We start from the raw sequence: 14,928 nt of genomic DNA, 5'->3' as shown, positions 1-14,928 counted from the left end.
AGTTTATGTACCAAATCAAGTGCTTTAAATTCTTTTAACAGCCTCCTCCAATTGTTTGTTTTCAGTCTGCTCAATGATACTGTATTCATACAAAGACCTGTTCCAGACAGCTGTTTATTGTGTGATTTCCCTTTGGTAGAAAAGAGTAAGTCTGTCTGAAAATTCAATCATTATTTGCAAGGTAAGCGATGAAAAGGTTAAAAACCTCATATTAGACTTGCTGGCTGGTTACCTTCTGCTTGGGTTTTGGGGAAATCTGAAGTAGTTACCTGCCTCTGGGAAGAGTGGAGCTTTAACTAACGCATTGGCTTTTTTCCTGATGACTGCATTACTGCTGCCCAAAATTGTTTGTAGGATGGAACGCTTGAGTGGCATTAAGGAGTTGCAGTTTGATGTATTAAGGGAGTCTGTACTGAAGACTGTAGGGACAACAAGCAAAACAGTGTATAGTTTAGTTCAGTGTCCTCAGAGGAGAAAATATGCTTCTAGCAAGGATAAACAATCACAGAATGAGAAGAATTGGAAAAGATCTTAAAGATCTTCCAGTTTCAACCCCCCTGCCAAGAGATGGTTGCCCTCCCACCAGTTCAGGCTGCCCAGGGCCCCATCCAGCCTGGCCTTGACAACCTGTAGGGTTGGAGCATCCACAGCTTATTCACTGGGCATTCTGTGCCAGGGACTCACTGCCCTCTCAGTTAAGAAGTTCCACCTCACATTGAACCTGAATCTTCCCTCTTTTAGTTTAAAGCCATTCTCCGTCTTGTCACTATCTGCCAGCATAAAAAAAATGAGTCAGCCTTCAGATTATAAACTGCCTTCTCCAGGCTGAACTAGCCTAGCCTTCTCAGCCTTTCTTTGGAGTACTCCAGCCTTCCCATCATTTTCATTGCCTTCCTCTTGTACTGCTCCAACAGCTCTGCATCTTACTTGTGCTGGGGGGCCACTTGCCTGTGCACTGCATTCCAGGTGGGGCATCATGAGGGCAAAGCAGAGATTGATAGTCATCTCCTTCACTGTGTTATCACACTTCTACTGATGCTGCTGAGAAAGCAGTGACCTTCTGGGCAGCAGTTGCGCACTGCTGGCTCATGTCTATCTTTCTGTCCTCCAGGGCCCCCAAGTCCTTCTCCACAGGGCAGCTCTCAAGGAGTTCTCCCAGTCTGTAAACATACTTGGGACTGCACAGATCAAAGCACGGTAGCTTGCACTTGGCCTTGTTGAACCTCATTAGGTTCAACCTTGGCTTTCCCAAACCCATATCTACGTGCCTGGCTGTGTATAATGCTAAGTATTTCTGGTTTTCATAGTTGGTAGATTGATATGTCTGCAAAGAACTGTAAGTTGGTACCAGTGGCATAGATCATGCAGGTTCTGTGTTCTAGATTATGAGATGAGAGGGGAATAGAAAGACATGAGATAAATACTTGCGTTTGTCGACCACTTGTAATCCATCACTTATCCTGCCTAAATTCTGTATTCTGTTGCAAAGCCACTGGTGTGGGCTTTTTTTAGACCATTTTTGGAATTTTCATTACTTGACATGAACTCAACTCATCAAAGTTTATGCCCAGTTATAGGTTATAAATGTTCTTGTAGACTTCTGTGAAATGGTTTTCTTATCTATCTATAAATTCTCAGGGAAATAATGGTTTCCGATCCCTGCAAAGGCAATGCTAGGCAGTACTACATTGAAAGTTTAAACGCTACAAAAAGTGGCCTTTCTTCTGAAAACGTACTTGTACAGATCAGCAGAAAACAGATTTCAAAGACAGGCTCCTTTTGTTGTTGTTTTGCTTTTGGACTTTTGTCACCTGCCAGTTGGGCTGATTCCTCCTTCATTGCCGGTTCCAAAACATCACACGAAACTGGGGATGTATCATAACAATAGAATATAGTTGGGCTGAATAATGAACACGAGTAGTGTCCAAATCCTGGCATAGGTATAAGCGTAGTTATGATTGTTCCTTTTTTTTCCTGTCTGGGTAGCGACTTGTTGTGCCTCCTCACACACACTCAATTTGCAGCTGGGAGACTGAAGCTGAGTCCAGGCTAAGCAGTCAGGTTTGGAGAATATGACATTAATTGCCGTGCCTTCCTTATTGCATGGGCTGCATGAAGAAAATCCACATTCCTTGGCAGTGTTGTTTGTGTTTTTGTCCAGATGCTTCTCTGCAGTAAGAGAGGATGAGCAAGCATCATAAGTTGTGGTTTTTTTTCCCCTTCTTAGTAAGGAGAAAACAGATGCATGTGGTTATTACAGCTCACAGTAGATGCCTAGGAAATACTGAATAATGAATTATGCAGATAGCTATAAGCAGTGTTTAGGTGGGCTTTTTATAATGTTAATAATCCAACTTCAGAGTATGATGATTCAGGCTCCTGCTGCTCCTCTCTGAACGGTCGGCAAACAGGCCCTAGGATGGCTCCAAATTAAGCTGAAAACATTCAAGTCATATAATTCACACCTTCAGTGGCCGTGGCCTGATCGTGGTGTTCCTGGCAGAACGCTTGATCTGTTTCATTATTTATGAGTTCTTGAGTGTTTAAAGTGTAAATTAGACTTTTCTAAACAGAAAACCAATAAACCTTAGTGTTAATTTGCTTGAGTAATGGCTGAAGGAATTGGAGAGTAAACAAAATTGGCCAAAGCAGTGTTTAATATGTATTTGTGATCTGACAAACTGTGAAATGTGCCTGAGACCTCTAAAACAGATTGCCTGAATGTTCAGTTCTCCCAAGGAGATGCAATGAATGGACAACTGCCCGGCTCTCCATCCTTGCAGTTGTGTGCTGAAAACCTCATTTCATCAAACAATGTGCATTTGTATTGTGCTGATCAAAGACTGACTTCACGTACATGGTTGCCTGTCTTGAGATCTCAAGTCCCACCCTATTTGCACCATACCAGAGATATGTTTTGGTTAGTTTTGGGAGATGGATGTCTTATTCTGGGAGGCAAACTTAGCCAAAGCCTGGCTTCTCCTTAGTGACAAAAGTCTGTGTTTATCAAGTATGTCTGCCAAAATCCAAGTGGAAATGGGATGTTTCTGCATTTTCTGCTATATGGTAATAGAAATATGGTGTTATTTCAGAAAAAAACCTATAAACGGAGGTGAAATGAACAGGCCCTTTGACTCAAATGTACCTCATGGGATACATTTGGGATACATGGGATGCAAGTGTGAAGGAGCTGATCCTCAGGAGAGAAACACAAGGCAAGGAGGGGGGACTGAAGGATTTTTGCTTTCTGGCTATGTTCTAATGTTCTGAAGCTTTTCTTTCTTCCCCCAGGCTGGCTGATTCTTCTTAAGTTGAGCTTTGGGGGCACGTAGGTTGTGGCATTTGGGTAGGAGGAACAAAAAAGCCTCAAGGGACCCTAGCTGCAGTCCTCCCTGCCCCAAAGCTCAAGGAGCTCAGGAGCCATGGGCTCGCTCTTCGGAGATCCTCATTCTCCAGGGGTGATTTTGTGGTTTTTTTGTGTGTGTGCATTTGAGTTTGCCCAGGAAGCCACAGCTGCTGGCTCCTGCTTTTCTGCATGCCTGATATGTGTCTGCATTGAGAGCCTTGTCACATGTTTCCAGCCACCAGGAAAGTCCAAGAGAGGTAAGGCAGGTCTCTGTTGAAAACAGTGTATGTCAAAATAGACTGAGAATGTGTCCGGGACCTTAAAAGTTGTGTTATCAGAAAATGATAATCGCGTCCTTATCAAGGAAACAACAGGACTGCCAGTGTAAATGTTATCACTTGTGTTCTAAACCCAAACATGTTCAGGTAGGGACTGTGGCTGGATTTCTGTGTGCTGGGACTTCCCAGATGGATGGCTCAGAATCAGGACTAAGTTGTATGATCAAGGGCTTTGCTTTGTCTGGGATGTGTGGGACATTCTTACTTCTGAGGAGCTTGACCTTGTTGCACAGATGCAGTACATTTAAATCTGAAGCGTGCAATGCTAGTAAATAGAGTTAGTACATGTGGCCCTGTGATCACACAGCTGAGCCTTGATTCTGCTTTGTCCTGTCTTGGCACCTGCTTGGCAGGTGGAGAGAAATGCGCAATATACAAATGTTTATTAAAATGGTGTCTATAAAATAAGAGGGATTTGAAACTGAAATGAGATTGGTATTGTGATAATATATTTAAATGGGAAGGCTTGGATACCCTCGGGAACATCGCTTCTCTTTTAAATGCAAATCATTTTGTTTGCAGGTTCCTAACATAATAAACTATGTACATAATCAGAGATTTTGTGTTCCCAGGAGCTCAGTTCTAGTTCGGATATACATGAACTTTACTAATATACACATTTTTTCCCCCAAAAAAAGTACCAAACAAAATAAAGCCAGGAGTTTGCAACATGTAAAGGTGCCATAAGCATAACCCTTTTCTGGAGTGTTAACTTTTTCTTTCAGTGCAAAAACTAGTTTGCAAGTGGTAAAAAGCTTCCAATATTCATTCCCTTTGGGTAGTTTCTGTGTCACAACACGTGGCAGAGCACAGTTGGAATTCTGTGAAGGTTTCCTTACCTTTGGGCACCTTGTGCTCCAGGGTTTCCCTGTAGCTGTTCTCCATTATGTCTGACTGTTCAGTAAGACAAAGAGTAACGTTCCAGTTGTGACATATGTAAACCTGACCAAACACAGGAACAGTCCCTGTGTGCAAATGGAAGCAACACAGGCCAGTGTTTCTACTGAGTCTCTCAAATTACCAAGATTACCCAGAGTTGTCAATGCTTTTCTCCAGCCTTAGGGATATTTTCCTGATGGGATTTGTCTGATGTCTTCCTAAAAGACACTCAGTGCTGTAGGTCTCTTCTAAGAAGCTTTATGATCTTTCCAGAGCTTAAGAATGAGGAGCTCCTACATCTGGCTCTTCCCTCAGCCCCTGGCTCCAGGATTGCCATCTCCAAAGTAGGGGTAACCACAGCCAAGGTATGCCAACTTGTATGCCTTTGCCACTTTCAGTCAGGATAATTGAATGAGCCCCTCGAAGGGCTCATCCACAATGGGGACGGTGGTGCTGATGCATTTCCTTTATCAAAGGATGCACTATTCACTCAGGTTCCAAGTAGTAAAATCCTCCAAGTATTTGTGTTCGTATGTATTCTTACTGTTCTGCACTGAATCTTAAAATTGCCTTCAATAATTGCCATTGCCAAGGTCTTCTGGGATTGAGATGAGTAGCAAAGCGTGTGCTAAAATAACCCCAAGACTTTATCTCACTGCTGACTGTCATATGTGCATTGCTATTATTTCTGTGTTGTCTTGTAAGAAGAATATTTTTGTATTCTCTGTAAGTTGTAGCCTGTGTATTTTTTCTATCAATTGCCTTTCCATTGTATGTGTGGATACTTTACAGGGTAGCGTTTCTGGTTAACAGGTCAATGTCTCTCTGTCTGTACATGGTGTCTCACATGAGAGCAGTGGTCTGCAAGTATTTGTTGAGGGTTGAAAGCTTTTGTGTAGGCAATGGAGAATCTTGTAATCTGATTTTAGCCTCATTCCTCATGGGAGGAATCCAAAGTTTTAAGTCTTGGAAACTGTGCTGCCATAGACCTTTTAGCCACGTGGCTGTAAGAGCCTCAGCAGCCTTCTTGGGAGACTAGAGGTCACTGGGGCCCCTAGAGCTGCCAGCAGCCCCTGGCTGTGGAGACCAGGCTGTCCCACAGCCCCGAGCTCCCTGCTGGTCTGGAGAGCAATCAGAGTGTATGTTAGTTGGTCTCCAGTTAGCTCGTCAGTGCTCTTTGAGCATGTGCAATTAGCTTCCTGGAAATAGCCCCTTGAGCAAAATATAATCACTAATCACTTTAATCACTCTCTGCAGTCATAGGCTTTTAAAAAGCTTTTGAAGTAGAGTTTGTGTGATTTGTAAATGTCTCAAATGCGTCTTTAATACTGGTCAAGCCATTAGGCCTTTGGACAAGGGAGATCTGGAGGCAAGGAGCATGGGGGTGAGGGAGTTACATTTCACCTCGATTCATCAAATTGCAGTTGCACTTAGCAAAATCTATGTTGTGTAATGAGAGGAAGAATTCTTGCATGAATAGATAAGAAACAACAACCACAACGGAAAAGAGCAATGTGTCTGATTTTCATGGTACAGGAAAGTCACTAGTGAATTCCTGCAAAGCTGCATGCCAAGACCTGATTATCCAGCATATTTATACATTTTCTAGAAGCAGGGGGACTGGGTTGTGTATGGCTGGGGTGTCCAGAGAGATTTTGAAAAATAAACCAGGAATATAAGGGAGTGTGCAGAGAACTTACTGAGTGAACAGGAGATGCGATGGCAGATAGAAAGTGGTGATGCACGGAAATGAGAAGTGGTGCCTATCGGGCAAAATGTTTGTTCACAGCTTCTTATGTGAAGGTCGCTGTTGAGGTGGCTGTTATCACTAAGAAGAAAACGTTAAAAATTATTAGGAAAAGGTCCCTTTGTCTTTCAGAGTCATTGCGCCACTAGATAAATGTATCCCTTGATCACCGTGTGTGGGTACAGTCAGATCTTTTTAACGAGGACAAAAGCAAGCTGGAGGAGACCCAGAGGAAGGGCAGCAAGAATGATGAGAGATGAAGGACGGCCATCTTCAAGGAACAGCTGTGTGGGCTGGGATCCTTTGTCCTCTCTACAAAGAGGTTAGAGATGTGTGCGTTTATTGACTAGCATACGCTGGAGATACTGGAGGCTATCAGAGATATCAGGTTACAAGTTCAGAACAAATAAAAGAAAGAGAACACTGAGTTTATCTGTAGAAAGCCTCTCAAAAATCAGGGTTTGATGGACTTCTTTATTTTACCTCTTGAAATCCGAGTCCATCCGGGGTTGTTGGAACAATCTCCTGAGATTACAAATATTACGAAGAATAGAAATGGCTCCAGAGGGAGAAGTTTTTGAAGATGGACTTCAAGAAAAGAAAGATTGATTTGTAGTGGAAAAAATCTTCCTTTCTCTTGCAGTCACCTTGTTTTGCTATGCCAGGTGCAGTGCAGAGTGTCGTCATGCATCTAGTAGAGGGCTTATCAGACCATGGTCTCATCCAACGAAGACATTTCTATAGTTCCATGTTGTAATGCTAAATGTAGGGGAAAAAAAGCCTTCAGTGTAACATAGGGGCTCTGTTCAGTGGCAGCACTGACTGAAGGGGAGTACAGAACGTGTAGCAGAAAGCTTTGAAGTGTCGGTGGAGGTGCTCAGCTGTCAGTGATGTGGGTGGGCATGCACAGCAGTGTGCTGAGATGGTTATGGGAGAGAAATGAAATGCTGGAAACGTGTGTGGCCACTGTAGCAGGAGGTAGGATATGTGCATGTTTCTTCTTCCCATTTACCTTAGGTTGGTACTGTAATACCTGGGAGTAGTACTCTGGATTTTGCTCTGGGTAGAGTTCAGGTCTAGATACGTTGGGGCCCAAGGTAACCTGATGTAATGGGAGGTATTGCTGCTCACGGCAGGGCTTGGAACCGGATAGGCCTTAAGGTTCCTTCCAGCCTGAAAGGTTCTGTGACTCCATGGCAGTACTGTGCAGGAATGCTTTGTTGAGAAGCAACGCGTACAGCCAATCAATAGACAGAAGTAATGAATTCTGTTGGAGAAATAATATATTGCTGTGTTAAAAATCTACAAACTTGAGTCAGTCCTTGGATACCAGCATGCTTTACCTACATAATTTAAGTTTCTCAGTACTAAGAGGCCTTCTGTCAGATGCACTCGAAGAAAGGGAATAGAAGATCAACATCAGCAGCCTCAGCATGGGGCCCTGTGGCGACCTTCCCCCTGAAAAACATTAAAAGAGGAGCAAGAGGACCCCCCTCTGAACCAAGCAGCAATCCTGCTGCTGCAACCCCAAGCATTTAAAAAAAGAAGAAGAAGAAAAAAGTTATTGAAAAAAAAAAAATTCTGAACAACTTCTTTCATGTCTCCTTTTTTTTAAGCTTTCAGAATTCATTGTTTTCAAGTCTTTCCCATGACTGTGTGAGGAACGGTGGGACACTTGTTTTTGTCTGAAATGCTTCCTCATTATCATAATTTGTCAATATGCAGCCTTGAGCAAATGGTGTAGGATTTTACATGAAATAAGTTTGCAAGTTGTTAGCACAGGGCCCAGCCCAGCCTGGCTCCCCCAGTCCTCAGCACCATTTGTGACAGGGCAAGATCATCTCTATGGCCTGTATTCTGTTTATCTCTGTCCCCGCTTCATCCTTTGGTTTGCTTTTCTCACCACAGCCTTCAGTGCTGCTGCGTGACCCAAACTCTCCACTCTTTCCTCTTTTCTATGCTTTCTTCTGGACTTACCTTTCTCTTTCCATGCTCACTGCTTATATGTTTATCTCTTGTGCATCCTCTAAATAGGGGGGACAAAAATAGGAAACAAGTTGATATCGCTTAGCATAACTAGAAAGGCAAGTAATTATGTATTTGAATATTTAGTGAGTTCTCCTTTGACCTTTTGCTTTACCTTTTACTTTTCATTCTTGTTATGATATTGTGTGGAGTGTAAACACCGTGGGTCAGATGTTTCCAGGTCATATATGAGTCGTGAAGTACTGAGCATCTTTATGGGGCTCTGGTCACGTTGGTAGAGCAGACAGAAGGCATAGATTCTTAATGTACCACAGGACAGGTGTATGTATGATTTGAAGTAGCGATGATCCCAGCCCTGCTGCCTTATCCTCATGAGGAAGCATCTTCCATCATCTTGCTGCATCCTTTCAGCCTGAGGCAGGAGTTAGTGCTAGACCTGTGTCATCATGCCGTCTAGGAAGAATTAAACCAAAAACCATGGATCACCTTAGCCTGCTGTGTATCCAGATGGGTGCTCGGCAGTCATAAGGATGGACCTTTGCCTTGTGGTACTCAGATTATTGCAGTTACTTGAGGTGGAAAATTATAAGGTTTTAATGGGGTGACCAGGAGTAAAAGCCTAAAATCTGAATGGCCAAAATAATGGGCTACTTTTAGCAATGCTCTGTAATTATTCAGAGGCCTTGGTTGCATTTAGAGCCTAGAGGAGAGGAAATAGGCCGGAAGGGCAGAGAAATAATCTTGAAACAATCTTGGAAACTTCAGAGATGTCTGCTGGCGATGTGAGGTGAAATTCTCTGATCCCAGATTTGGCTTTGAAGAATCATCTTGGATTTGTGTCCATTGATCTACAGCATGGATCTAAGTAAGTTGTGCAGAATTTAGTTCTGTGATATGGTTTTCATTTTCCTTTGACTTCTAATTTATAAAAATTTAATTCATCCTTCTCTATGGACATGCACCTGGAAGTATAGAAAACTAAGTTCATAGTTCAGATTTCGCTATGGAAGCTATGTGGAATATCAAAGCAAGCAACTGCCTTTTCAACTGATCCATCTAATGCCTTTCTATAAGAAATTAATCTCCTTTTATGAATTACGTCATGATCACTGGCAGGCAGAGGAAATAAGTACGGAGACAGAGAAATTTTATAATGCACATTTGTTCTGAAAGAAACCTGTTGTATTATCTACTGAGTAATGATTGCTGAAGAGTCACCAAGTGGAGGAGCAACTACTGGGTATGTTGCATGTGAAACTCATGCTCTGGAGGACATTGTCAGCAGCCCTGAGAAGATGGAGATGGAACTTGCATACAGTAACTTTGCAGAATCTCTCACCTTGAGTAACGGAAGATGTAAGCAGGATTGTATCAAGAAGAGTCATTCAGCCTTTGGTAGAATGGTTGAAGGTTTTTGACCACTTGGTGTATCTCACAGTGGCTTTCCTAGCTCCACTGCAGATCTCCATGTGGACACCAGCCCAAGCTGTGGTTCATTTTCACTGCTACCAAGTCTAAACTTGCTCTACACAGCAGCTGTCTCAGGAATTCCTCATTTCCACAGGGCTTCTTAGTATTCTTCCTTGGTTGGTTTTATTTCTTTGTCGAATGCACTAAGTGTAGGGAAAAAAACCAAGACTGTTTTAGCAAGTAGAAGCGAGTTATCTTCCATCTGTTGACTGTTCTTGGTACTTGACCTTACTGTAGCTCGAAGAGTTGAGTATGTGTGTGTATATGCATTTGAACTGATATCTTTCCTCATTTGTCTTTTCTCAACTGATCTCCTTTCCCATAAGTCATTAAGTAGTATGTTGTGTTTCTCGTTTAATATACTTGTGCCTTTGTACAGTGCGTAGGATAGCTGACTCTTCCTTCAAGTCACTTCTTCCATATGGATAACATGCATAATTCTCCCAAGCTAAATATTGCAGGCTGAAAAACTCACAACTTTTGTTCCAGGCTATAGAAAAACATCCTGTTGTGGTTTTTTTGGTGTTATTTTTTTTTTTTTTTAATGTAAATTCCGTAACATGTTATTGGACTTGTTATATAGACTTGATTAATATGCTGAAATGAAAAATATGTTCTATGTGAACAGCAAAATGCTATTTTAGATTCTGTAACCTTTTCAAGCATCAATCAGTTGAAGTAGCTGCTAATGTAATTTGGTGATATCAGAGGTTAATCATTCTGTTGCAAGAGGTTTTATCTTTCTGACAGCTTAAAAAATAACAAGTTTCAGACTGTTCTTGAAGGGAGGATAAATACATTTGGATGGTAGAAACGTCAGGCTGTTCTTCTGTCTAAGTGTCAGATGCTTCTTTTCAAGCTTCAGCCATGTAGCTTGCAAGCACTCAGTGTTTTTGCCTTTGTCTGTTTACCACACTTGAACGTAGCTGAAGGCCCTTGCAGTATGGACCTTGTGGAAGGTTCTGTGCTTTTATCCACAACAGCGATAAGATTTGTTTCATTTATATTGACTGTATTTTGCAAAAACACAGCTTGCCTAATCTGTCTCTGTGCGATGCAGCTCTTGGTCAGTAAGTCTAATCACCTGGGATATGAAAATTCTCAGTCCCACTTGCAGGCACAAAGTCAGGCCTTTGCATGCTGCACTGCTTCACCCCTTTGGTAGTGTCGGTGTGGCAGTGGGATGTGCTTCACATGCCTTGAGCTTGGAGGCTATGGAAATTGAAACCCTGCTCCTGTGGCTCTAGTACATCTTTTTCATCACTGCTTCAGGTAGGAGGGAGATGAAACAATTATTGGAACAAAACTCGAAAGACTTTGGCCACAGGTTCATGAAGGTGAAGTCCTGTTGAACTCAGGGAAGTCTTTATGATTCTGTATTGTTTTTGGATTTTGGCAAAGGTTTTTTTATACTGGCTGTCACAGTATCCATCTAGAGAAGTGCACACTATGATGAGTGAGCAACTGGCTGCTGGGTCAAACTCAAGGGTGAAAATATATAGTAAATGGAGGTCCATCAAGCTGATGGCCAGTCACTAGCGGGGTTTGCGAAGCTCCATTCTGGGGTTACTCAAGTGTTTAATTTGTAAATTTGAATTAATTACCCTACAAGTAAATAACCTCCTTTTTTGTTTGGTAGTGTTTTGTGTCTGTTTCCAGAATTCAGTGTAACTACTGAAAGCTAAGCTCTGCAGGTTTTATTCAGCTAGGTCCTATTTTCTGATTCATCTGCTGGCATGAGGCTTATTCCCAGGACAGTCATAATTCACTGGCTCTTTATAAAAAGAGCTTTGCTGGAACGTTCAACTACAGATATCCCAGATGTGTGTAAATCATTTAATAAGTAAGTTCTCTGCGAGCTCTAAGGGTCTGCTCTCTTAGAGTGTAAATGGCAAACTGTGTTTCATGACTTCTGCATCTGAGTCCCTTGTAACGCCCTTCCCACGGAAAGGTCACCTGCCGAGATTGATGCGTGAAGACAGAACGCTTCACTGTTATTTCAGTCTAATGAAGATTTTTAGCTCTTTTGGATTCCTGTGAGAGGAGTGGTGTGGTGTAAAACTATGGCCCTAATATTTGCAAGTGAAACAGCAGTGCTTCATAAATGTTATTTTTGTTGATTTCTTTTGTTACTGCCTGTCAAGTTTGGATAGCATTCATGAGTAATGTCGTTATTTCAGAAGAGTCGTATGACACCTGGAAGGAACATAGTTCTTTTTTTGGTAGACTGTTTGCCTCTGTGTTTGTTGTTGTGTTTCTGTTGTTGCTTTTAGCTAGCAACTCACATGACTTTTATCCCTTGACACTAATTCCATTCTAAACCCTTGCCAATGTGGTTAATCTTCCCACGTGGCACATCAGTGATCATCTGGTGTCAGTGGAGGTGAAGAAGCAGTCCAGCTCTGGTCTCCACACAAGATGAAAAGCTGTTCTAAATATTGCTCTACTTGTGCTCATGTGAAATCTTAACTTTCGCATCAGTCTTTTCCTAATTAGCCAGCAAAAAAAAAAAACAAAAAGCCAGGAGAAAATACTAACTCTAGCTTCAGCTGTCCTTATCAATGACCTCTACACAGAAGACTGAAGGGCAGGGAATTGTACTGAAAGATAATGAAGAGTTGCTTATCTGGAGTGTTAATGAGATAGATATGTGGAATGGGCATTTATCTGGATCCCCTGCATCTTCAATGTGATATTCAGGATCCTTACTCCAGTGCTCGCCGTAGGCTTTGAACAACCATGCCCCAGGTAGAGTAAAGTGGAAATCCCAGTTTAGTTCCAGGAGAAGATGTGCTGTTTTTCTAACGAGGTAAAGACTTCATTTCATCTAGAGCATCATTCAGGCTTTTCACAAAAAGATTATGAAAGCTATTGTGTTACTGCATTGCAGATATTAAGAGATGTATTTGCTCTTGCATGTACAGTGAATGTATGGACAGGCTGTCTGTACAGTCGTCGCAGACTATGCATGTAATCAGATTCTTTGCTAGTAGTTTAGCTCCCTGGCATTTTTAGATGTGGACAGAGGCAGGATGTAAGAACTACAACACAAGGTAATTGAAGGAAAACCGACACAAATACATTAAGAATGGGTTTAAAAAGACTTACTGGTATGCTGCTGTCTCTTGATGAGAGAGTATGAGTGCCCTATGAATACTTGAAGAAAGCCCAGTTTGTTCTTAAGAACAAAAGAATTGCTGTATGAAAACCAAACAGAAGTGTTTTGTTAAATTGAGCAGATAGCTTTTATGGAGGGCAGCTGGGGGAGAGATAAAATTGAGTGCAGAATTCAAAGCAGTGAGGTCAGTTAAGTAGCAGTAGCTTACTAGAGACTATACAAAATTCATCATCACATCAAGATTCTAAGTTGGTTAAATATTAAAAAGAAATTATGTAATTGGAATAGCTTTTTTCAGCCATGTTAAACATTAGAGTCGTTGTTTGATCTCTGTAGCCCTTCCTCAAGACTGAGTTTGACAGAAGCCAGTTTTCGCTAACGCCTACAACAAGAAACTATACAAAGGAGGATGAAACCTTCTTAGACTGGCAAGTAAATAGCGTAGGAAAGCTTCCTACAAGGAGTGCTCCGAAAATAATGTTCTCTATTGTATTAAGTTGACCCATGACATCATAGGTGAATGGTAGAGGTATGGAAGTAGAGGTTGAACCTTCCCGCCACTATTCCATTTTGTTACCACGTGACAGATGTCAGTAGAGGAGTGATCTGACAAAATGGTGTCTGATATGGAAGTGCATAAGAAGCAAAGGTTTCATTGAATTCTGCCATGCAGAAAAAATGGCTCCTACTGATGTTCAGCGGTGCTTGCTGAACATTCATAGAGACTGAATAGTGCATGTGAGCACAGTATGGCGTTGGGTGGCATGTTTAGCAGTGGCCACAGCAGTGTGAAAGGCAAACCATGTTCCAGAAGGCCAGGCACAACTGTCACACCATGAAATGAAGCGTATCTATCTTGATGAGTTCATCTGTATGAACAGACTGATGGTGGTGACTATGTTGAAATATAGTGCTTTGTAGTTGAGAATTTCCTCTATCAAGTAGTGTTGCTATGCTTTTTGTGTCTGTTGTGGTTTACATGGAAATAAAGAGAAGGCATTATTTTTTGGAGTGACCTACATACAAATGGTATATAGTAGAATATTTGCTATATACTACGTTTTACAACCCTTTCCTCTGTTTTGAGTCGTTGCAGTCCAAAGATGTATCCAGTACTTAGACTTAACATTTAGGTTGGAACATAAAGGCTGTAAGAAATGGAAGCACTCTAGCCATTGTGGTGGTAGTGGTATTTGTTATCTTGACTTTTTTTGGGGGGGAGAGGCTGTTTTTGGGGCACCTTTTATTAAGGTGGTCTCTGGTTTTCACTGCTGACCTTTCTTTGCATCATCACTGTGGTATAATAATGAGTACAACATACAGACTGGTGGTTTTTATTGGTATTGAACACAAACACTTAGAACCATTGCAGTGCTGGCAGTCAGCTTGTTTTCCGTGGTGAAATTTGCTTTCTTTAAAAATAATCTATGGATATGATCGATGGAAATCTGTATTCAACTTCATTTCCACTAGCTTGGGGTAAAACTGTTCAGAACCTGTTGCACGAGAGGTCGCATCCTAAATCTGTTTTTCTCACGTGGCTAACAGTATTTTTCTACTGACTTGAAGACAATTCATGTTCTGAAGTTGCTGGTTTGGCGGTGTTCTTACTGTCATCTCCAAAACTGAAATTTCAAAATAATTGAGAAAACCTTACTGTTGTGTTCTCCTTAATAAAGCTGTAAAACAATGAGAAAACCAATAATAATGTTGCTGTTTATATAAATAGTGTGTTTGGCAATCTAAGACTTGGCAGCGGAACATTTGTGCTAGTCAGTAGGGAGGAAAGGAAGCTGGAATGTTTCACAGAGGAAGGTAGGGGTGTGTGTGTGTGTGATGGATGCTGTGATCTGGCTAGGCAAGCTGTTGGGCAAGACTTCTAACTGACATGATGGGACAAGAGAAAAGAAAAAGCAAGTTACGTATGTTGAAAAGGTGTTTGGCATTAATTAGAGTCCCATTGGTCTTGTAAAGCTCTAAGAGAGCTTTCCGTAATTGTACCTTTTCTCCTCCTTGGTGTGTCACTGTTGCTATGGAAAAGCTC

General features: G+C 41.8%; 1 protein-coding gene across 11 annotated transcripts in view; it reads left to right on the top strand.

The window, feature by feature from the left end:
* PCDH15 (protocadherin related 15) overlaps positions 1-14,928 on the top strand; it is a 597,589-nt gene that overhangs the window by 378,329 nt on the left and 204,332 nt on the right. The gene's annotated exons all lie outside the window — the stretch shown is intronic.

This window comes from Excalfactoria chinensis, chromosome 6 (assembly GCF_039878825.1).
Source record: "Excalfactoria chinensis isolate bCotChi1 chromosome 6, bCotChi1.hap2, whole genome shotgun sequence".
In the NCBI taxonomy this organism is placed as follows: Eukaryota; Metazoa; Chordata; class Aves; order Galliformes; family Phasianidae; genus Excalfactoria; species Excalfactoria chinensis.
Note: the sequence above shows the minus strand (reverse complement) of the source record. Positions and strands in the feature narration are given on the sequence as shown.